Source organism: Pholcus phalangioides, unplaced genomic scaffold (genome assembly GCF_987345545.1).
Source record: "Pholcus phalangioides strain wild (caught in Gottingen) unplaced genomic scaffold, Ppha-v1.0 ptg000017l_1, whole genome shotgun sequence".
NCBI lineage: Eukaryota > Metazoa > Arthropoda > Arachnida > Araneae > Pholcidae > Pholcus > Pholcus phalangioides.
The window spans coordinates 15,171,494-15,194,024 of NW_028301610.1; the positions used below are offsets into that span (position 1 = coordinate 15,171,494).

Consider the following 22,531-nt stretch of genomic DNA (forward strand, 5'->3'; position numbering starts at 1 on the left):
CAACACACGTCAGTCCGAAGGGATGTTTTTCTTTGAGAAGTGCACGCATGTTTCCAGGGTGAAAAAAAAAAAATTTAGATTTTTATTCTGTAACATTAGAAAATGGTTATTACAAATAAGGTATTCCCAATTTCATCGTGATTCATCAGTTTACGATATTTATAACATATATTAATTATTGTGTTGCAGATAGCTATGCGCCCTGTATGACGTAATAGTCAAACTCCTCTCTCAGCAAATTACTGGAGAAACGTTGATATCCGACAGAGGCATAATTCCAAATATCAAAGCATCCTAATAACGTGTAGGCCCCAGATACGTCATTCACATTGCAAGCAGTTTTTATTTCGATAACTATATACAGCTTTATATGCGGTCACCCCGTCCTCAAAAACCCAATTACAAAGCCGTCGCCGTCTCTCCCGGAGCCAACAAAACAAATTCCACGTTTTCAAGCGCAATATTCGCTGAAATATTGGAATTCAAAAATCGGAGGAAAGAAAAGCATAAACTAAAAGACAACGCTTCTTTCCCTCGTTTATGCTGTGAGACGTGACACTAGAAACGTGAATTTTTTTTTTGTTGATAAATGCAATATTCGTCGAGATATTTGAATTCAAAACACGGAGAAAAAAAAATGGGAAATACCATAAAAGAAGGAAAAAAGCGTTGTCCTTCATGCACTTGAAAACGTGGAATTTTTTTGTCCCGGGATAGACAGCGCAACAACTTTCTATAATTGGGTTCTTTTAGGGCAGGGGGACCAAATAAAAAGTTAATTTTTAATAACTATACAACCCCTTGCAATATAAATGACGTATCTGAAGTCCACGCGTTATTTCAACACTTTTTCTAATTGGAAACGTTTCTAGGACCAAAGATTTGCTAGTAATTTGCAGAGAAAGGCCTTAGCTATGCACTCTGTGCAGCGATAGCATTAAAAATGACACCCAGGAGTGCAGAAACACGTCAGGTTATTTAAATTATTTTTTACAAGATATACGGAAGACTGGATGTTGTGAAGATATTTATTATTTGAGATGTCAATTTTTTAAGGAAGGAAAAAACTCATCTCTGCCTCTACCGGGAGTTGAACCCGGGTCCCTCGATTGCCGGACGAGTGCTCTGACCACTAAGCTACAGAGGAGATAGAGATTTTCCTTCACTAGAGCGTATATGTGCCGAACGGAACCGTGCAATGGACGGTGAACCGATCAGCTAATAGCTCATGGACGACGAGCCACCAGATAGCTATATATATGACATGAATGTCGCTCTCCACTTATTAATACAAGATATACGGAATTCCGTATGTATTGGAGGAATACATACTGTAGCTTATGTAGTCAGAGCACTCGTCCGGCAATCGAGGGACCCGGGTTCGACTCCCGGTAGAGAAGGAAATGAGTTTTTTCCTTCCTTAAAAAATTTACATCTCAAATAATAAATATCTTTACAACATCCAGTCTTCCAATAAGTGGAGAGCGACATTCATGTCATAAATTACTTTTTGTCTTAAAAACGTTCGTATTGTGAATTTTTAGACGAATATACACAAATTAAGTGACATAATGGATCAGGAATTTCAACCAACATTTAACCAACGTCATCCTCATAACTTGCTCCACACGCAACTCGTCAGCCCGAAATATTTTCTTTGTAGCGCACTGATGTTTAAGTAAATATAAATACAAGGCCACAACAGGCCCGAGGTGGGTCAGAAAAATATGCCCATAACAAATATGCATGTCATATTTCTGAAATGCAGCAATCCTATTACAAATGCAATTATAAAAACTAAAAACTATATGAAGGTTTTATCAATTGGCTGTTGCGAAGATGAATTTGTGGGGAGAGAGAAAATTCAACTGCCTTTGCGGGGAATCGAACCCACATTCCTTTCACTTTCCGAGTGAACGACCTAGACTACAAAGGCAACGAATCTCTCAATCTTTCTGGAGCTCGTGGGCACAGTGTTAAAATTTACTACCCCAGGGGTAAGCTATTACATTTATTAGCAACCTTATTAGAGAAAATTAGAGTGAAACAAATTTTTTAAATTTATATTAGGAAAAACAATGGCTATATTGATAAGAATTTCGATCAAATTGGGAAAATCTCAAAGTTTACGATACTAATTAGACTGATGCACAAAAAAAGGTACATGTTAAGCAATTAAAAAAAGTACAATGCTCAATCAATTTCATCCTGGAATTTGGCTCCACGCGCAACAAGTGTCAACCTGGAGAAATTTTTTTATTTGTAGCACACGCATGTTCCAGGGTGAAACAAATATTTTGGATTGTTATTGGAAGTATAATGGTTATATTGATTGAAATTTTCACAAATTTGATCGAAATTCTTCATTTTATGGTGCTAATTAGACTGCTCTACAAAAAAGAAACATTCCAAGAAATTTTAAAAAAAAATGCTCCAACAATTTCATCCTGGGGAAATCCGTTCTACATGCGACGCATATCAACCTGATAAGTTTCATTTGTATTGCACGTATGTTCGAGGGTGAAACAAACACTTTAGATTTTTGTTCATTGGAAACAAAACCGTTATATCACGAGATTTTTTTCGATTTGATCGTGAATAACTGGACAATGATAAATTATTAGACAAATTTTCGTAAATTAAGGGACATTCTGGGGGGATGAGCGATTCAAAAAGAAAATTATCAACTCACCATGGAAGTTAGCTCTACACGCATCAAGTCAGCCTGTAAAAATGCTTTCTTTGCATCACAAAGAGTTCGAAGGTGAAACAAACAGCTCAAAAAAAGTTGGTCAGATTATATATATATATATATCGTCATTTTTCCCACCAAATTAGATTTTCCGAATCGATTGAGATTTATCATGATGTACATCGATCAATATAAGGCATTTTATGGATCAAGCAAAAATACATTGGTCCTGGAAACAGGCTCTATACGAAGCCCACACACAACACACAATTTTCATTCCCTCTCACATTGCATTAATTTTAAAGTATACTACAGTAGTGCAAATTTAGCCCTGTTTTTTTCCATAATCGTGTCCGTATAAAAAAAAATGAGAACCTTAATACTTCAACTTAGCATTTTAAGAACGTGTGTAACTTTCACATCTTCAAATTACATTTTTGCCGATAAATTTATTCAAATACAAAGGCTGCAACAGGCAAATTGCCCTACGAAGTGGCTAAAAAAAAGATGCTCATAACAGTTTGGAGGTCAAATATAACTAAAATACAGCAACCCCCGGGACTACTCGAAAATTCTACGGTTTCTGATAAAACTAAACTTCTTGGACACTTCGTGAAACACAGTGTAATAAGACTTAGATTCCTATGCATATAAAATTACGCTTTTAAAAAAAAATCCATTGCTATCACACAATTCTCAATTTATACATTCGTCAATAAGTTATATGACGGTATTGACAGGAGTATGGAGGTGGATGGTTTCGACAGCCGTTTGATACGAAGATAAATCCAGGAAAGAAAACTCAACTGGCCTTGCGGATAATCGAACCCACGTCTGTCCTCTCACTTTCCGGGTGAGTGCACTAGACTGAAAAGCCAACGAATCCTATTTCCTGAGTGCAAAAATAGTGACTTTGTAGTCTAGGGCGCTCACCCGGCAAGTGAGAGGACGTGAGCTCGATTCCCCGCAAGGCCAGTCGAGTTCTCTTTCCTGGATTTATCTTCGCGTCAACCAGCTGTCGAAACCTTCGTAGTAATAGCAAAGGGCGACATCTTCTGATGAGGTGGATACCGAGTTCAATCTTTGCGTCCTAAAGTGTTCATCTTAATACCCGTCCCTTAATTTATAGACACCGGCTCAGTTATCGTTATTTAAATCCAAGGGGTGACAATGTGATTAACGATTCCAGATGTCACATCTCCAGTCCAGGTAATGTACAACAACCTCACATTCAAATAGCGTTGGGTCCGAAATTTACACTTGCTTTACACAAACCTGTCCCGTTCTTTGCTCTTTTTTTTCGTCGTTAGCTAAGAACTATATAAAAAGGACAAAGACGCTATCCTCGTTAAAGACAACGTGGTACGAATTCCGGAGGACATTAAGGATATATTGCAGCCATACAATTCATTACGTCAGTGAAGTGGATGCTCGGAACTACTATCATTTCGCATCCTCTGACATAGCAGCAGTGCTGAAAACCATTTTTCGTCGTAAAACTAGGAATGAATAAAATAAACTCATGTACAATATTTGTATGTATGTTCTCGGAGAATCGGATGAGAAAGATTTCCTTTCCAAGGCAATATCTTTTCACTCGGATACAGCGATTCTTTGGGAAAAGCTCACACGGAAAACGGGACTTGTTCCTGGATATCATGTTCCCAACAAAAAAAAAAAAATGAGAAAGCGACAACAGAAAACGTCTCTCGTCGCTCTTCTGTGCAAATCTAAATTCCATTTTCAGCAAAAGGCGTTAGAAGACCATTCGCCCATTTGTCATCGAGAGAAAGTGGAGGATGGGTGTAAAAATGCAGGGCAGGCAGAGGAAAAATCCATTTGTAACAGTGCTCGTTAAATATGGGCGAGGCAAATATGTTCTAGACACGCGAAAACTAGCTCAGCAGTACAGGTGGCAAAGGGAAGTAGAAGTGTGTAGAAAGGAGCGAAAGAGAGAATCCGCGGTGATGGTGGTGGACCGTGGGTGCTAGTTTGAGAATGGTCGGTCGGGTTGGTGCTAGGGGAAAGCGAGACCCGGCAGGAATTCGCTACGCGCCAAGAAATGATACCGTATACCGGAGGGTAGAAAATAACCTTATCTTGCACGGGTTTAATGGGAGGGAGCCAGTAATGGGAGGGTTGACGATCAATACCAGAGCGTCCAAGTTCTCTAGCATGCGAGAGAAATGTCTGAAGGAAAAAAAAAATAAAAACTTAGCAAAAAAACTAGATCAAATGTAGAATAGATAGTGTGCTATTTCATCGCGATTTACTCATAAGGCTGATTTATACGGGCCAATCAAATCGGCAGGATGAGCGAAAATTGCAAATTCCAGAGTTCCGACACCTCTAATATTGTGGAAAGTGAGTGACTCGACAACGGTGAGCAAAACATATCTTGGAATTTAACTGTCAGGGTATTCATAAATTACATTTTCTGGATGCCGTAAAACAGTTGAAGACATGGAGAACGTACTGTAACTGCAATCCAGTGGTAGATATACTCATGAGGTCAGTCGTCCACTGGAAGCTACTGAGAGCGGGAAGAAACTGCGGAACCAGCCGCGTGTATGCGCAAGTCTACTATAGCAGTGCTGATATGAGCATACACGCGACTCGTTTTCGCTTCCAGTGGATGATCGGCCTACGTCTGTGTCTCACTACTGAGGGAAGTGACATAGGCTATAGTTTGTGTGTCACGTGACTTGTCGTTCAAAATGGTAGCAGAGTCTTTTCTTCACGAGAAAACATCCATAAAAAGAGCGTTTCAGGACAGTTACGTCTTAGTGATGCTATAGTTGCAGATCGATGGTGAGAGCACTATTCCTCAATTGGATTGAAAATGTCGTAGCAGAATGTTAGATTCCGTTTTACGCAATTCAAAATGCAGAACGCCATCATGAGACACACACTGTCAATTCCCTCAGCAGCGGAACACAAATTTTATGAGTATAACTACATAATGGAACGCAGTTTTGGTCCGCGTCTTCAATTATGGTTTTACACACACAGCATATGGAAACTATACTTCATGAATCGCCCCGTATATAAACCATGGAATAATTGTCAGTTTTTTTTATATATTTTTAACCATTTATTTTTAATTCACGGCTAGTTACCGGTCTCTAGATGTTCACTTCCTTCAAGCTTTTTTTAGGACTGAAATAGCCCCAAATAATTAGCTAAATGCTCCCACAGTCTATAGAAGAACTTTATAGCCTGCTCAATCACTGTTTTTTTTTCTTTGTACAAAGAATCGTCAAAGTTATAATTCCAGCTAGTCCCATAGCAAAAGGTTAAGAAGAGGCCCTCTAATTGCCTATGAGAACTTGTAGAAACCAACTAGAGTTGGAACATGGTCTCATACGCACCCTCTCATGGTGCAGCCCCAATGTAACCACGTGATGATTTACACCAATGGGTTTCACTCCGATCCTCACTAGCAGCGCGGAGAATTATGACCAGAAAAACCCTATTTCTACATTATCTCGATATTGCAGCATTGTAACAAGGAAAATGCAATTCTTTCGACTAGGCTAACTTCAAAATATTCCATGCCGCAACATTTCTCCATGTCCTCATAATTTATTGCTCGTGCACATACATTTATCACAGTCCCAGCGAAACATCGAAAACAAGTTATGGTGAAACTTTCGCAAAAATTTGTTTCACGAGATACCAAACCCTGCATGCGCTACAGCGCATTTTAATTCAGTGATTAATCATGTGATAACATCGTATTTATAGGAAGATATCCCTGAAAATTTTAAAACCCCAGTTTCATCACGAGTGCATTTGATCATGAAAATGTCACTCGATAAAACTTCCGTTTGATCATCTTCGATTAATATTGAAAAGTAATGTGGTTTGTGACTATCGGCTCAAATACGTTGAATTACTAATTTGTCGAGAGTGGTATTACTCAGTGTGTAGTATGAAGGTGTAGCAAGCGAAAAGGCCTCCTCGGATTAATTATTCGACTATTTTCGGGTGAAAGCATAGATACTGTTAAGTATAAATGAATTATTCAACATATGAAGATGAGAAACGCGATTCGAATGACATCAATTCCCGTAAACATGGGCTCAAATTAAACCAATAACAAAACGAGCCTGATTTCCTCCTAAGAGGACCCCTGGTATGACTCCAGTTCAATTACATTATACTCGTATTTCAAAGATGGTTGGAATTTCAATGACGCGTGTAGAATCAGATAAAATTACTTATATTGAATATTAAATTCGAGTTACATTATTGGTGACTCTTGACAGTCAGAACAGCCGCCAAATTGTTCAAAACACGTTTTCTCAACTGTACGCGACTTTGTTGACTTAAACAGTAGTCCGAAAATGGGAACGTAAACCAAAGGTTTCGTCAGGATCGGTGGCAGACATCTTGTATGAAGAGATGTTTTGTCAGTAACTGCGAGATATTCCGCAAACATCTGGTTGAATATCCCCTTTTGGACCTCGGCTGAACAATCCAGAAAGTCGTCTTACAAACCAAGAAAGTTAACATGTGTCATTACACCAGTTCTCGTTTGATCACTGAAGTTGGAGAGCAACAGGTGGAGTAAATACTTTGAACATTCTGGTAACAATTTGCCGGGCAGCACCCATCACCTCCGCTTTCATAAACACGCAATTTGAATCAAACTTGGACTTTGAAAAACACACATTTTTACACATCAGGCCATTTTTTCAGAAAATAGTGGAAGATCACGAAAATGACATCGCACATGGGCAACAGAAAATTAACAGTTGCTTGCCATTGCTAATTTCATATGAAGTGGAAGAATCTCGTTTTCTACCTTATTTCAGTGCAGCAGGAAGAATGGCAAACCCTGTGATTTGGTGGAAAAGACTTCCTAAATGTAATGCTTTCTCAGCTGAGCCTCATAAAACTAGCAATGCTTTTTCTGATCCAGTCCCGCCAGTTCAGCCTCCATTGAAAGAGAATTTTCTAACTTTGGATTTGTCCATTCAAAACTTAGAAATCGTTTAGGTGTAGAAAAATGTGCAAAATTAGTTACCACGTAGCATTCGATAACACGTAAAAATGAACCATACTATTAATTATATATCTATTGCAAATTAATATTGTGCGTTTTAATTATTTTAATTAATTAGTGTTTGAAAATGAAACATTGTAATGTCAAAGTTTCTCATCATTAACTTATGTACCTATTCTATTCAAAACATCCCAAAGCATTCAAGTTTTTGACGGTTTAAACCAGTTTTTGACGTTAAAAACCCAACCCTGGTTTAATGGTTACATATAGAAATCACGCCAAACCAAAACAGCTATCAATATAACTATGATCTATAAATATAACATTTGGCCAGTACTTTTACATGGTAAAAATAAGAAGGGATTAAGTCTCAGTGGGGAAAAATTCAACCCCCTAAGGAGGGGATTCAAAGATTATACAGAGCTATCATCGCTGAAGCCATAAATACGAAATTTAGCCAATATTATATTTTATAATGTAGATACCCTCCAAGACGAGATTTCTGAAAATTCATCCCCCCCCCGAAGGGGGTCGTGAGGGGGGTTCAAATATTATATATGGGAGAATCATCGCCTAGTAGTTTTCAGATGACCGAAGCCGCGGGGAAGAGCTATAATCGGTTACAAACCCGATCTTATTAACCCATTAGTCTATAAACTATTATTCGACGGAGGAAATAATCGAAATAGAAATGCTGTGGATCTTCAATCTGTTCTAATTAGATGTCTACAAAGAAATAAAATCACGACTATTTATGGCGCGATAGGTGTTTAACCTTATAACTAATCGCACCGTATTCTTGGTAATTTTTGAACTCGAAATATACAGCCGAGAAAAACCAATATTGGTCTCGATCAATCATAGAACATCGCATTTTCTTTGGCACGACTACTAACAAATAACACTACTGTAGCGTACACAAAATAACGGTCGTCACGCCCATAATATTAACCTTCTCAGTGGCATTGACGAGATATCTCGCCGTCTTAAAAGGAATTTATTTTAGCAATGACAAACCCAGATATTTTGTAAAGCGTATTTCTCAGATTAACTTATTTTTCTCCCCCCCCCCTTTTTACTTTGCACCTGCTTAAACTCAGGAAAAAGCCAACTTCAGAAAAAACAAAGTATGGCATTTTACAGGGACGTTAAAGATTTCTGGTATGCCGTTTAAATAATCAGAAATATGCACGAATCTTCACATTCTTAAGTCGTTAAGCATCATTTATGGGTATACTCAGACTAGTACGATCTTGAGCGCAACCAAGAAAGCAAGCCTGAATTCAAACATCTAGCGCTGTTTAGTGCTCACAGTGCTCGTGAGCGGCAGATTTAATACACCTGATCTAAAACACAGTTCCACTCTAAATACATGCACATACCGAATTTATTTGAAGCTAAATCTTTTTCGGCCTAAAAACTCCAGAATTTAACGCAACATAGTATAAAATCCAGAGTGGAAAACTGATTAACAAGATTAGTTTTGAAATTCCCACTTCACGTGTAGGCAAAAACTAAATTCCCAACTTTTTTTTTTTTTTCTAAAAAGAAACTACTATCCCGAATCAAATCTAATGGCAGAATCAACTCAAAAACATCATTCGAATCCTTTTTTTCATACCACAAAAAAAAAAAAAGTCCTCCAAAAGCAAAGATTCCACGAAAAGAAAATAAGAGGAAACCCAAAAAAAAAAAAGCTTTAAGCCTATGTGACAGGAACGCGTAATGGAAAACCTAAACCGAGTTGTCGCCAAAAAGCTTTACTTTAGGATAAAAACAATGAAAAAAGTTAGAATTTACAAAAAAAAAAAAGGCCAGAATATATAGGAAAGAAAGTATCAGAACGAAATTTAAGGACAAAGTTAAAAAAAATATATAAAAAGGTATTTTCTAAATCCCATTTATGTTGCACATTTTTTCGTCGCAAAGTATTTCGTTCTTAATTCTGCACCGAACAAAAAAAAAAAAAGAATCATTTCCAAACTTTGAAACCTTCATTCCACGGACTGTCACTCAAATTTGAAGCAAATAGGATTTCGTTACCAAAGAATGGATACAGTACTCGGGAGGGGGGGAAAAAAATATCCCTACATACGTCAAAATCTGTTTAATATATTTAATTTGATGACTTTATCCATCGAACGAAATTGCAATATGGCTAATGAATTCAACATTGATGGCCTATTCTAAAGGGGGACAAAAAAAAGTGTCTCACTTTTCTCTCACCATTATCTAAATTGAAAACAGGACTTTTTAACGTGATTAGTCAATTTCCTGCTGGCTTTTTCTTCTTATAGATTGTCATTGGTAGTCGATGTCAAAAGGCTAGAGACAGCCATCCTTGAGGAAGCCATCTTAAAAATTAAACGATTTTTTTTTTTTTCTTGGATGAACGAAGAAGAGTGAAGATGAGATTCTGTTTAAGATTATATAGGTATAGACATTGACGCATGATCATTTTTAAAAACAAAAGTTATCTTCGTGACATCTGGTTATTAATCTGTTAGCGATTTCGATACCGTCTCGCGGTGAAAGAGTTCGGAAAAAAGGACTACTTTACGTTTTAAGTTAAAAAAACAACTCCTTTTAGTAGTACATTATGAAAAAAATGAAATAATCGTGAAAAAAATTTTAGTACGTCATTTTAGTTTTTAATTAAGGCCGGAAAACACAACTTTTTCCTCAAAAATTATTTAGCAAACACGAGTGCAAATTATTTAGTACCACAGATTCAATTAACCTGATAATTAAAAGTTTCGTCAGCGCCATATGTTTACAATAAATAAAAATACCAGTTCAAGTTGTTGAATAGTCGAATCCCATTATAACGAAATCACCTCGTTATACGGAAATTTCGTTATACAGGAGCTCTAGATTTTTGCATTGTTCCTATGTAAACTTATCTAGGGGAATTAGAAATGTTGTTCGTTAAAAAGATTTTCACTATAACGGTATCCGTTTAAATGAGATTCGACTATTTTGCCACAGAGAAAGCGATAATGTGTTTCATACATTTGTTAGGGAACATTTTGTAAAAGCAATCTTACTGCATCACAGATATACAAAACATATAATGCATTTTGACACGCTATAGGTGTCTTCGGAGAATAAAAATATGACGCTGACCGAGGATCTTACTTGGATTGGTTACCTAACCTTAACTCGGTTGATCAACGGAAGGAAAAATGTGTGTCCAAGTCATGACGAGAATGAAGCTGAACGCCTGCGTGTAAGTTTTCAACAAAAACCTGATTGGCGGCTTGTGAAATGGAGCTATCCGATTGGGCTTTTACGAACGGGTATGGTAAGAAAATTCGAATATATCAATCTGATAGCTCAATTCCGCAAGCAGCCAATCTAGATTTTGCTGAAGATTTACACGCTGGCACTCAGCTTTATTCTCGTCACGACTTGGACACATTTTTCTTTCCACTGAACCACCGAAAATTAAGATTTGGTAACCAATCGAATTGGGAATCCCCCCCCCCCCCCAGTCAGCGTGATATTATCTGAAGACACCTATAACGTGTCGAAATGCATTAGACGTTTTACATTTTCCTTATTCGCCGGCGATATTGCTGTGTTTATCTACTCTTCCATATTGACATTTTCTACAGTGTTTTATAAATTTCATTGATCTGCGAAATAAATTATGCAGTGGAAATGGCTATAACTTCTGTAAAATGACATCTTTTTTCAAGAAGACTTTCTTTGATTCTTTTCTGCAGGTGATAGCGCCTCTCCGTCCCGTCCCCCCCAAACTGCAAGAACAAAGTCCAGGAGAAGACATCTATATATATAATCTATTTTTATTATTCACAATATAAACATTTCTTTACTAAACAAAAGGAAAGAAAATGGTAGATTTCAAACACACTGCCCATTTCATGTTATAAAAATGTGAATCAAAGCTTTCTCCACCAACTAGCAGTTGATCCGACAGGTTGGGAGACAATGAAAAACATTTTCAACTGAGAAGCACGCTGTACAAAATCTGGGCTCCTCAATGCCGAAATAAGAGGCTTTTAAAGAGGTGAGAGATCTCGGTATTCCGAAATACAAAGCAAAGTCAGGCGAGGTATCTCGTAAATGCAGGAGGTGGTCGTCAAGAATTCTTTGCAGTGACACGGACATCAAAGCTAAACTATAGACCTCCCCGAATATTTGCTTCATTAACTAGCGGCGCTCAACACAAGTCAGATATAACTTAAACAATAACTAATGGTCTGGTTAACGTGAACGAGTGGCGATACTTTCCCATTTAGAAATAGATGGTAAACATCTAATTTTAAACCTGAAGAAGTTCAGGTTCTCAGGGTTAAAAATTTCTACCCGGATTCAAATAATAGTGAAGAGTTGCGTTACTCAGAACAATCCGGCAGCTTCAAAACAACTAGACTATCAGAGCGAAATTGAGACGCGATTTTGATTTTCTTTCCCAGCCTAATGTATGAAAATAATTTTTTCTGGATATCATGCCGAGGAGAACTCGAAACAAAAAGTCTCTTATTTCCGTCGGAAAATGAACCCAGTACTCTTGCAATCCGGAAAACACGCTATCCATATACACCACAGGAGACATTACCATTCCTTCCTTACGCTCTATAGCGTGACGTTACTTTAGCGCGTCACACTACAGAGCCTAAGTAAGGAATGAATGGTCATATCACAGCAAAACTGATAAAGCCAGCAGTTCCATCAAAGCATTGCAGATTTCAACGGATAACGTTATTGAATATTGCGGCAAAGCATCAACTGGATTTATTGGCGATTCATAACTCTGTAGTAACGGCGCATTTGCTCAAGTGTCATGTCTTCAATGTGTCCTAAAAAAATGCATAAAAAACATTCCGGAATTGTATCAGAATGTTACAAGTACATCCACGGCTTGTTCAGTCCGGACTAGCATCGAAATAAAAATAGATTCCGCGGAACAATCGGTGACGAGAGTATTCTCGCCGCAAATTCATGGTGTTGCTCACTGAGCCGAGATTATAATTAACGCCCCTCATCCGTTGCGACTAATAAAATTATTAGCTCCACCGAGCAAGATTGAACAAGCAAAAACAAACGGCCAACGATCATTAATGGCCCGCAGGCAAATATCACGTGCAGAAAAGAACCACCCAAAGCAAGAAAACAAAAATTAGTAAAAGGTCCTCAATAGAGATTTTCCAGATGGCCTGTCTCGCTCAGGAAGAGCAGATATCGAAAAGCCCCAAAAATAGCCCAATATCACGACACTGGTGGATCGCTCCACCGACTGATGGCTTCTTCACGATCGATGGCGTTGTTCGATGCCCATACATATATATATATATGCGTGTGTATGCACTTGCTTCATCCTCTTCGGATCATTACTTTCTAGGGTGTGTGTTTTTTCTTTATTTCCCCCTTTTTGCCTTCACCATTTTTTGTATCCAGTAGCTTTTCGATAAAGATTCCTTCTGCATCAATGAATCTTTATGCGATAATTCTGCTTCTGTTTCCCAATGGTGTAACCATGCGCAAGAATAATAGATGCTAAATCCGCATGTAAGGTACAGCAGTACAATAGTGAAAGCTGGAGTGAAAATACAGGGCGATTCTAAATTCATGGGACAATTTTAAGGGGTCATATACCTGACATCTAAACAAGAGTTTTTGACCGTCGAATGTGCGGTCGAACCGCATAGCAAAGGTGGTGGAGGGCGTTTTTTTTTTTAGAGAATACTCAACAGCACTTCACCAAAACAAATACCATATTTTCCGACGGATTTTCTGCGATGTGTGCTATCAACCATTCGAGGATTCATATGCACTTTCCGATTGGATTAGAGTTTGCTTTTTGTTGGTGCAAGGACCATCAAGGTTATGGTGCGGCAAACAATGATCAAGTGGTATAAAGACTTGATAGAATTTTCGTTACCCAGGTTGCACTATGAGAAGGCCTACGATATTCCAATGCCCTGCACCCTCGAATGTTTGATCGTACTTATTGCAGTAAATCCGTCATAAAAATATATTTGCTTTTGGTGAAGTGCTGTTGTGTACTCGCTAAAAACACCCTCTACCGCCTTTGCTACTGTGATTGAATCGCATTCTATGACCAAAATGATTGTTTAAGAGTCTTATATCACCTGAAAGTTTGTCCCATGAACTTAGAATCACCCTGTATAAATTTACAGTGCAGTGCCGTAACTACGTTTTCAGAAGAGTCGCGGGGGGTGGGGGTAAGCTAATCGTACTTCTTAGCCACCTCGTTGGGCATTTTGCCTGTTGTGGCGTTGTATTTGTATAAATGATTAACTCTGTCATGGCACGACTGAAATTGGTGGCAAAAATAACTAATGATCACCTAAAGCCATTGCTGAATTGGAGCGTATTCTGTTCAAATTACATACCGTATAAAACTGGGGTAACTTTAGGATAGGAATTGCACAATTTTGAATGCGATATACGTACAGTGATTATTAACATGATATATCTGGGGGAAATATAGCTACAACTCTTGCTTACCTGCTCGATTACTCAAAATTTATAAAATGAATAGGGAGAGAGAATTCTGTTGCCCAAAAGTTAGCTCGTAAAATAAATTTAGGAGAAATGCCTTTGTTTCCTACTCTCGAATCCATATTAGTACTTTTTGGTACACGTCACCCTGCGTACAGCGTGAGAAGGTACAGCAACCATTTTTTAAACTTCTTTACGGACAGGCTTTTGTGCAACAAATTTCAATCATGTATATAGTTGAATTAAAAAGCGATGTGCATCTCGGAAACTTGTATCTTCGTTTACACATTGTTCCCCGGTGACGGTTTACTCGTGTTTTTATACGCACACATAGCCGAAGTGATACGTGAGCTTTTCCTTAAAAACCGGTCTACAATGTGTTAACATTTAGGGAAAATTATGGTGCAGCAGAGGTTTTCCCTTCCCTATATACCAGTATGTTACACTTTCCTCGTCAGAAAGCGAGAAAGAAAAGAATGCTAAGAAAAAGGTTAAAATAATTCGGTTCATAAAATAATTCATAATTCTGGATCGAGCCTGGCCCAATAGCGATTCGCAAATATTTGCCTTCCCCTGATACAAGAAGCAGCAGAACTGGCATAGGCTGGCTACACGCTGGTCTCGCTTAGCCCACTATTCCTTGGCGGATATTTGTTTCCAGAACACTATGTTGTGACTTTTGACGTTCTTCGACCAATGTGTGGCCAGACGAATTGGAAGATCGAGAAGGAAGGCGACTATCGTCAAATGTTGAGAAGGCCTAGCCTTCTCAACATTTGACGATCATTGCCAATGGTGGAGCGGCCACACTACTTGGACATGACCAACATTGGAACGTATTGCGTAGAGTCTGGCCAACACCACCTATAGAACAAGGCTTCCGCACGAAGCTCATGACGTCACTGAAGGCCATTTCACCTATTGCCATTAGATATATTGCATGCGTCGACCTGCTATATCCATCTCTTTTTGCAGTATATCCAATGACATTTTATATTGGTTGTTTCCTTTTATTCACTTTTCCATTTCTGATTGCAGAGTACAGGGCCCTGGTGCAACTGCACCGGTCACACACACCCTCCAATTTAAACACCAGGCTGACTCATCCACCACCTTTGAGAAAAATTGCGATACGAGTATTATCGCTATAGCCAGACGCTGCTCCCTATCCTTTAACTATTTTAGAGACATCACTTAAAAGCAAACCAGTTTTAAAAGTTCAAAGATAGACGACGAGTCCGTTCTTTGTAGGTGGAGTGAGTGTGTGTCTATCAGGCTCTAGTGCCATAAATGCGTGGGTTGCTTTTTCTCAGACTTTTTTTTCTTTTGGCCTCAGGGAGTTAAGCTTTCACTTGAAAGATTGCGTAAGTTTTGGATTAAAAATATGGTGAATATGGACTTTGGGCCTTTCATCAGAGGGTAGTATTTAAAGTGGGCCTTTCAGAAGATTTTTAAGATGGCTTCCAGGAGGAAGTCTCTCCGAAAAAGTGTGATTTATTACATAAACATTAGCAATAAAATTCTGGGAATTCTTTTATGTAAATATGAGCATAATCTTCATCAACTTAGCTGAAAAAAAATTTTCGTGAAACAAAAATTGAAAAAAATGATTTGCTGACATTTGTGTTTATGCATTTTTTTTTATGCATTTGGGTATCAAACCGCAAAAACATTTTGAAAATTCAAAAAAAAATGAATGCTCGGGTCTGAAAGAACTATTCTGCTGCCTTGGCTGTTCTACATCCTGCTTCTGTTTTCAACTGTTTCCAAGACATCTTTGAGCAAGACAGTTTGCCGCTTTAAAATTGGTCCACTCTTAAAATAAGTCCACTCTTAAAATAAGTCCACTCTTATAAACGCCTTGGCTTCGAATGTATTTCATCTACTTTATGTCAAGATATCTCACTCTAGTACAGGAGGTTGATTCTAGCTCAAGTAATTTTAAAGGGTTATAAGGATTAAAGTCACAGGGAAACTCAATTCACAAAAATGTGAGAATCAAACTGTTATAGGGTTTATCGGGAAAATTGGATGCACCATCATTTCGTGAGCACCAACATTCATCTTCCGAACCCCGGAGTGACTACGCCATCTACAACTAATAGCTGCCATCACGTCTACTAGCGAATAAGGTATGTATGGAGGATAGTAGCCTAAATAATGCAACGATTCCTTTTCAGGAACCATGATTCCCATCCCCGAGATTACACCGAAGGCAAGACAGATACGTTAATAATGGTTATATAATATGTGTAAAGATTCTATCCATTCTCCTCATCTATTTTAGATGGGGTCTTGTAACATGGAGTGGCCCTGGTAAAGGGAGGTATTAGTTTCGATCGTGTTGGTCAATATCGTGCCCTTAGAGGAGTCATGGCGATGGAGCCAGAGCCGTGTCTGAGTAAATATAGGATATTGACAGATCAATGAATGGCTGCAATAGCGCTTTATCACATTTTTAACCCCGAAAATCTACTCATTACCTCTTGAAAAAATAGCTGAATAGTACAGACCCAGGGCTATATAATGACTGTCTCATGACGCGCCGAAATTAGTACCAGCTGACGTAATGCGTGACGTCATTGCCCTGACAGAACTGAGTGTGCCTGCTTTGCTACCTTGTTTATTACGATAGTTCGCACGATCACTGTACTGCCCATTTTATTGAATACTTTCCAAACATATCATTCAATTATTGTCATTAGTATCTGTTATATTAACTTAGACTAAGAATATTTTTCTCGGATCTATTTCAGTTGAATCACGTACGTTAGTTAACTTTTATTAAGTTGATTGAAAGCGAACTCGAGTCAGATATAATTCAAATTATCTTTTGAACTTTCTAAGAGAATTTTTACTTATCTTTTTCTTTTCATTTCAATTAAGCCTGGCTTTTAGAAGTGTTGACTTCTAAAAGCTGCAACAATTACCAATACAACTAAAACATAAAAACATGGGAAGAAACATAGAAAGAAAATCCCGATGTAAAATGTTTGATCCATTTGATTTAAAAAAAATCAATTCCTTAGCTTAGATTATAAAAATACCATACGCGAATACCTTTGACTCTAAAACACTACAATGAGAAATCTCGCTTAAAATAGTAGAATAAGCAACTAAAGTGTGAAATAAGCCACATCAATACAGCACGTTTCGTGTGCTGACGTCTGCTAAAAGAAAATATCAGGGCCGTGACGTCACGTACCTGAATCGAGACCACGCCCACTGTGCCAAAGCGACAAGCGAGACTTCAAAAGGATGAAACATCCCTTACCATATATCCCTTGTGCAGATCACAGGAATATTTCTGTACATACAAATCGTTAAGAAATTGCTGAAAAGAAATATTTTACGTCCTGGTAATCTTAGATGCGGTTTTCTATGGACTGAAACTTGGAAAATTTTCCTTTTCTCATCTTGTTTTGTGTTTCTTGTAATTACAATCGGGGGAGAATGAGAAGCATTCTCCATCCTCGCTGTCAGGAAAAGTGGTATTTGGGCGAGCTATTAAGTTGGTTTTTAATGATCCTCTTAACGAAGGAACTTAACATTAAATGGATGAGGTAGTCTTCGATGCTTCATATCCGTTCCGCTCTTTAGAAAAGTAAATTCGAGAAAAAGCTCGAGCCAAGAAGAATCTTTCTAAACATCCTTCATTAAACTTTAGTGGAATAGAGGTAAAAACTAAAATAAACGAATAACTGAGTTTTTCCTTAGGATGTAATAGTTTATAAAAAGAACGGATTTTTTTACGTAACAAACATTTTATTTCCAACATACCAAAATTTACGTGTTGGAACAGACACGTGTGTCTCATATCCAATTTCAGTGCGAGATTATGATACACATCCCAAGTTCTCCCTCTAACTAGAGTTATGAAACTCGAGGCAGTATAAGAAGCACACTTCTGGATACAGTAACTCTTCCAAGTGCGTCGTAATGAAAACTTAGTCAGAAAATATTTGACTTGCGTTCGTTTTAGAAGAGTCTTCCTTCCCTATCTCAGCATTACTAGCAAAATGAAGTCTTAAATCGTCTCAATTGTTGGTCCAATTAGGCTTAAGTGCTGGGGAGAGTCGTTAGACTAAGGCGAACAGGAGTAGGAGAAGGAAACGGCAACCAATTGAACAATGACATCCGCTGTGCCACCAAAGCCCAGCCGACGCGTCTCTTCGAATTAAGCCGCTCCTGCTTTGAAGTCATACTTGCTGTTGATCAGCACTAAGCTTGGATCCCCCTCGAGACATTTTCATGGACAACTGAATAGCAGGAATGGCATTGAGGGAGAGAATTTTCCACGGTCTTTCCCCCTAATCTGTACGTGCTGCAGCTTTTTCCGCCGTAACTCGATGGTAAAAGGGTATGTTTATTCAGAGTAAAGAACAAGATAATGGATTCCTTTTCAGCGCTTAGCGGTAGGGAATCGTCCTTTTTATTTTTCCCTAGTTGATGTGTTTCTCAGAGATCAATAGAAGCGAAACTAACTTTTTCAATCAACACCGAAATCAATTTTGCTTTTATATAAACTTTTAAACAGAGATAACGTTCATGAATGCGATACAGCAGCGTTTCTCAACTTATGGTCCGCTGAACAGTGGTGGTATGTAGACAGACTTAATGAAAAATTATTCAATTGTGATTGATATTAGTAATATCCATAAGGGCTCAAACAAAAATTTTATCTTCATACTTAGGTTCACTACACTTCATCAAGGAAAATGCGGAAAATTGCGATCCTAAATACAGGATATCACTAATTGTACACAAAAAATTCGACTTACGACGAATTTGCCAATTAACGCTAAAAAGGGTGAAAGGTGGGGAAATAAAGGGTTGGCTACAAGTCGCAACAAACAAAAATGTATTTGACGAAAAACATTCAACAAAAAAAAATATTCAAATGACCAAATTTCATTTAGATAAGAATTGGGATCTAAAATACGGGACGTCACCAATTGGCATCAAAATAGTTGCCATAAGTCGGAAAAATCCCCAATCGTGGTGAAAAACGTTGAACCTGACAATGCGAGTGATAATATTTATAGCCATAAAATTATAACCCATAATTATCATAAGTTACGAAAACGCTGTTTAATCACTGTTTTCGTGAACATTACAAATTCAAATAAGCATCGGTGAAAAAACGGGATAAACGTATAAAAAAATTCGGAACTTCCAAAAATACAGGAATGTCCCGCAATACAACACAGCGGTCAGTCGAATTGTTTCAAACATTTTACTAGTCCTTGGGTTCAGAAATGCTTACGATACGAAATTCTGTTCTACCAGTTCCCGATACTTGTAGTTCAATTCATACCGATCAGAGAGATAACATCGTATCATACATATTTTCACATGAATCTACCAAGATGCTGCTGCATATCGATGTGTTTCATCCTCCTTCTCCGGCTAGTATAACCATTATATACGGTTTAGACTGCAGAGTACTACTACTACTGCAGTGCAGCCTCCCCTCCGTTTCTGTGTGAGCGTAATGCGCTCATTTTGAGAGTAATTCTCGGTCATGAATAATTCCCGTTCAGAATCTCCGGGAATACATTAGGCACAGATGCTAATGAATTGTTTGCACCAGCTCTGCGATTAAGCGAGCCAATTACCATCGCAAGCACCACAACGCGAGATGCCCCCACTGCGAAGAGCTCTGTATATATCTCGCTCCTCTTTCTCTGCTGCAACTAACCATCAAGCTATTCATCAATCTGATGTGATTATACATATATATGTGCCATAAAAGGGTCCCTCTTACCCTATAATATTCAGTTCTTGAAGAAGCTCGTATGCCAATATTAATACATAAATTAGTTGACGTTCGTCGTTTCCTGTGTTGATTTTGAAGAGATTCCTTCCAAACGCTAAGAAATTTTCATGCCCAAGCGTTACAGATGACCAAAATTACGAAATTACAAAATTAAATTCCTTGTTTTTCTTATTATTTGGAATCGATTCTCGATCTGTGGCAGAACATAGGACGACTCCTGTTCACCAAACATCAACTCGGGCCATATCGATGTATTGCAATTTACTGCCATTTACGAGTTTGGTTTGAAATGAAGGCACCATCTATCGGTGGTCGCCTCAAGCTCGTTATGGAAAATATGTGTTCTGGGATCAGACGGCAACTTTCATGGATGTAGACAAGCATCTTACTACCATGCCATTCGGGTGCATAATAAATGACTAGAGAAAATGGTACGATATCAATTGATCGTCTACTAAAGACTTATTCGATCCGAGAGTCCATATTCCAAGGGATGAACCCAACGGACGATACTATTAGCAAGCAATTACTTGAGCAACCAGGGCATTCAGGATCTTTACGGAACCTTTTGATAAATGTTACTGTCCATGAAGTCCAAGTTTGCGGCGGTGCAAATTTATCAAAGACAGAATTCAAAAGGATATAATTATAACCTTCCCGCGCTACGATTGACTTCAATACTTCCATCATTTGATCATTTCTGTCGTACCCACGGCCATTTTCTGCATACGAGGGCTAATTATATCGGGACCTACAATTTATTGCCGATCCCGAGTTATGAGTTGGTTGGGTAAAGGGTGTCGAGAATAATTTTACACCAATGTAGACAAGAATAATAACGATTAATCTACGAAATAATGGTAAAAAAATATAGTTTTTCCCATCAATCGCGTAAAAGAAAACGATAAAAATGTCGAAACATTTTTCAAATGATGTTTGATTTTGTAAGAAATATTTGTTTCATTTTAATATCTCGATTTTTTTCTTTCCGGGGCTGTATCTTCCCTTCGTCAGGTCCTGGATTTTTGCGATTAAAATTTTCTTATTTTCCCTGGAGCATCCCCAAGTCCATTTTTTTCCTCCTCTCCTTGTTCTCCTCTTTCTACCTCCTTTTCTTCCAATCTCTTTTTGCTCGAGAAAAGTGTATAGGTGGTAGAAGGTGACATGATTGACAAGAGAGGGCCTGGAATTTTTTCCCCTTTTCAGTGCGAAAAACCTTTTTCCTCCTCTCCTTTTCCTTTTTTTTTTTTTTTCAGGAGGCAAGGGAGAGGAAAGATGATGGAGAGTCTTAAACCCAGCGGCTCCTTTAGGCGTTGGGAATGATGCTTTATTGTGAAGCATCAACATTCTGACAGTCTGGAAGATTATTCGCAGAACCTACAGGCAGAAAAGATGAGGACAGAATCGCGGTTGTCCTTCGGTGCGGAAACTTACGTCCTCCCTTCCCCCGAGAACATGGAGAGGCAAGAATTTTCGATGTCCTGGAAAAACAGGAGAACGGCTTTCCACGAAACTAAACTTTCATAACGGGTGACCCGTTCTAGGTATTATAAAAAAAAATCTGCCATGAAGAGGAGACTAAATAATCCGTTTCAAATCTTGGAAATCTTTTCAAGTCAAACACTAGAACATGGATTTTTCTTCATATACTAGCAATCGTACTTTCATATTAAAATATTCATTTTTCTTTTACAACAGGGGTTCTTAACCTATAGGTCGTAGAGGCTTCCGATATGGGTCGCACGAATTCATTTACAGCCAGGGATTCTTTAGCAATGGGTCATCACCCAAACTTTATTTTCACGGGCTTCCGAGATGGGGGTCGTTGGTGTCCACTAACAGTCGGGGGCCTGTTGAGCTATGGGTCACAACCCAAACTTGTTTCGCAGGGTGATCCAAATCCATTTACAGTCAGGGATTCCTGAACTATGGTTAAAGGCAAAAACTTGATTCGCAGGAGCTTCCTAGATTAGTCGTAAAAATCCACTTGGTCACGTTATCATAATTGTACTTACTAAGTCACCGGTCTCACTAATTTCGAAATACAAACAGTCCCATGGGTCGCGAAGCTGATCTTTCTCTTGATTTTGGGTTGCGGCTGAAAAAGGTTAACTTCTGTGTTACGCGTTTAATTTGGTATGTTAGTTTCCATTGACAACTTATAAATCCAAGGTGAGCACAAACACACATTTTGCCCTCCCTCTTCCAAGTGAAAGGATTACAGGCTATTGACTCACGAACTAAGCTTATTTTTCTTTTGCATTGCAAATAAGCAATAAAATCAAATTAGTGGGGCCCTATTAAAGTCCTGCCTAGAGAGAGTTTTAGCAATGGCAGGCCAAGATATTTTGGAAACGTTTTTCTACATCTCTTGAACTAAACCTGCTAAAAAATCGGAAGAAAGTACTTCATAAAATGACATTTTACAGGGTGTTTAGTGATTTCTACTATGTAGGTAGAAGGGTTAACCTAGGACTTTGTCAGAAGCTAAGCACTAAGTCAGAAATGAAATCCGCAATCCACGTGTTATAACCTTATTTTGTGGCCCGGTGCTAAT

At 38.3% G+C, this 22,531-nt stretch overlaps 1 protein-coding gene across 3 annotated transcripts in view; it reads right to left on the reverse strand.

The window, feature by feature from the left end:
* The window catches only part of LOC149072430 (uncharacterized), a 145,185-nt gene that overhangs the window by 76,812 nt on the left and 45,842 nt on the right, over positions 1-22,531 (reverse strand). The gene's annotated exons all lie outside the window — the stretch shown is intronic.